Below are 2697 nucleotides of genomic sequence, written 5' to 3'. Positions count from 1 at the left end.
CCTTGACAGCCTGATGTATGGTCAAAACTATCTAATAACACATTCTAGAAATGTGCCAGTATTAAGGTTTGTACTTAGAGCTTTGAGTCTTTTTCAGCTATTTTGGTCATGGCTGTCATTCTACCATTCAAAACATGTCTCCACTCTTGCTTTTTGCTGGTTGAGATAAGGCTCTCTTAGATTTGTCTACCTAGGCTAGCTTTAAATCTTATTCCTCAGATATCAACCTGCTGAGTAGCTAGGATTTTGAACATTATCAACATGAGCCACCAGAGCCTAGGTAGTCCTTCTTTTTCCAAACACCATACCTTTAGCTCTAAAGTTGGAAAAAGGACAAGAATTGCTACAGAAGTACTTATTTACCTTGATTTGGGAATATGACTTACCTTAGGCCACTTATAAGTACCAAGTTTTGTGTCAGTGTGTCTTCCTAACTCTAGAATCTGTAAATTCCAGATAATCATACCTGTGAAGGCATAATCTCTATGATATTCTTTCTCTTGTTTTTGATCCACTATTGCTTGGAAGAAAATACATGTAAGTCTTAGCGCTTTTCGGTTTCACACCTCTCATCAAATTCCACTTCAAAATAGGTTGCCCCTGGGCTAACAAAGACAGATACTTCATGGCAGTTATTTTCATAGTTATGGGCAGATTTCTTGGTCCATGTATGTAGTACCACAGGCTGTTCCTGCTGCCAGGTCTCAACATCCAGCTAGGCAGACAAATGAGTAGGAGAAAATTCCAGATACTATTACAGAACCAACTGTCACAATAGACTATCAGTGCTGTAGATCACAGGCTTTGACAGCCCTGATGAAATTTTACACAGGCTAAGCTGGTCAATAGACATCTATCACTCAGCAGAAGTGCATTAGGGTTATACTTTAGGGACTCATGCTTTTATCTTTTAGCAGTGACAGAACTATTTTTAAAAATAAGTACTGGTATGAATTCCACTGGAGAAAAACACTGAATTAAAAGTTTAAAGAGCTCACATTTTTACTTAGGACCTTGGCATGTCTAAGACCACTCTTTTTTCCTCTTAAAAATAAAGGAAGTTTTCTTTTTAGCTCATGATTCTAATCCTAGTTACCCAGGAGGCTGAGATCTGAAGATTGCAGTTTGCTTTGTCAGGAAAGTCTTATCTGCAATTAAAAGCCAGAAATAGCTCAAGTGGTAGAATGCTAGTCTTGAGAAAAAGGAGCTAAGGAATAGGCCCAGAATTCAAGAACCAATACTGGCAAAGAAACCGATTAGGATTAGATGCTGTGGCTCAAATGGTAGAGCACTGGCTTTGAGCTGAAGAGCTCAGGCACCATGCCCAGGCTCAGTTTAAGCCCCACAACCAACAAAAACATCAGGGTTGGAGGCATGGTTTAGTTGGTTGGTAGTGCACTACCTAATGAGCCAAAGCAACAGGTACTAAGTTTGAGTTCTAGTTTTACACCAAAAAACAAAATGAGAAAATAAAAAAGATCTGCTAAATGTATATGCCCTTTCTACTACCATCAGGCAGTTATGAAACTCAAAAAGATTATGAACAAATGTTATATAATAAAAATTAAGTATGGGAGATAATTCTTTTAAATACCAAACCTTCTTATTTGTCTTTCCATGTATATTTTCTCTTTTAGACTTCATTTTTTTGTGTGTGTGCCTGTCATGGAGCTTGAACTCAGGGTCTTGGTGCTGTCCCTGGGCTTTTTCATTCAAGACTAGCACTCCACCAATTGAGCCACATCTCGAGCCTACCCCTCCTCATCTGCCCCCCTCCCCCCAACTGGTTATTTGGAGATAAGAGTCTCATAGGCTTTCCTGCCTACACTGGCTTCAAATTGAAATCCTCTGATCTCAACCCTGAGTAGTTAGTATTACAGGTATGAGCTACAAGAACCTGGCTAGACAAATCTTTCAGACTTTATTTACATAGATTTTATGTAACTTAATATATTCTAAAATGATTAGATAAGTTATACAGCTTTTCTGCCTCCTTTCTAATGCTAATGACAAATCAAGGTGGTATTTACTATCCTTGTTGGCAAAAATACCAATAAAGCTTCTAGAGGCAATTTATTTGCATATATCTGTAGTCCAGTATGTTTTATTTGGTAGAGTCATATCTCTCTGAAGAGAGGAAGCAATACAGGTTAAGGGCCAACTCAAGTTACCTTGCTCAGTCCTCCTTCAGGGTCATTGCAGAGCTTCTTCAACAGCTTCTTCAACTTTCTCAAGAGAGTACAGTGTGAAAAGTCCAAAGAAGAGAAGTCTAGGAGAAAGATGACCTAAAGGAAGATGAAGTACTCAGTATTCACTGCACATGCTGGTATTTCCACCACTCCCTTCCCTGCTTATTGCAAATAGCCACTTCTCCTTACCAGTTGATGAGCTGCCATGGAAAACACTGAATTACACAGTTTTTCTACTACGGTTTTCCACTATTCTGTGACAAAAGGGATTCCAAAATCACTCTCATGCTTGCCAGAAACTGTCTTACATCTATCAAAGCATAAAGTAGTTAATATTTTATATGGTAAGAACATCATTTACTACATTATTACCAAGGGCAAAGCTAGGGAGGGCTATAGAAGCTGACTACCAACGCAGGGAGAAGGGAACAGCAGATCACAAAACCATTAAGCATCATCCTAATGAACAATGTCAGTCTAATTTCTTCTGAAAGGGAAAAGCAGTGAA

Source organism: Dipodomys merriami, unplaced genomic scaffold, assembly GCF_024711535.1.
Source record: "Dipodomys merriami isolate MVZ:Mamm:240054 unplaced genomic scaffold, mDipMer1.0.p SCAF_635, whole genome shotgun sequence".
In the NCBI taxonomy this organism is placed as follows: domain Eukaryota; kingdom Metazoa; phylum Chordata; class Mammalia; order Rodentia; family Heteromyidae; genus Dipodomys; species Dipodomys merriami.
This window is presented reverse-complemented; position numbering follows the sequence as displayed.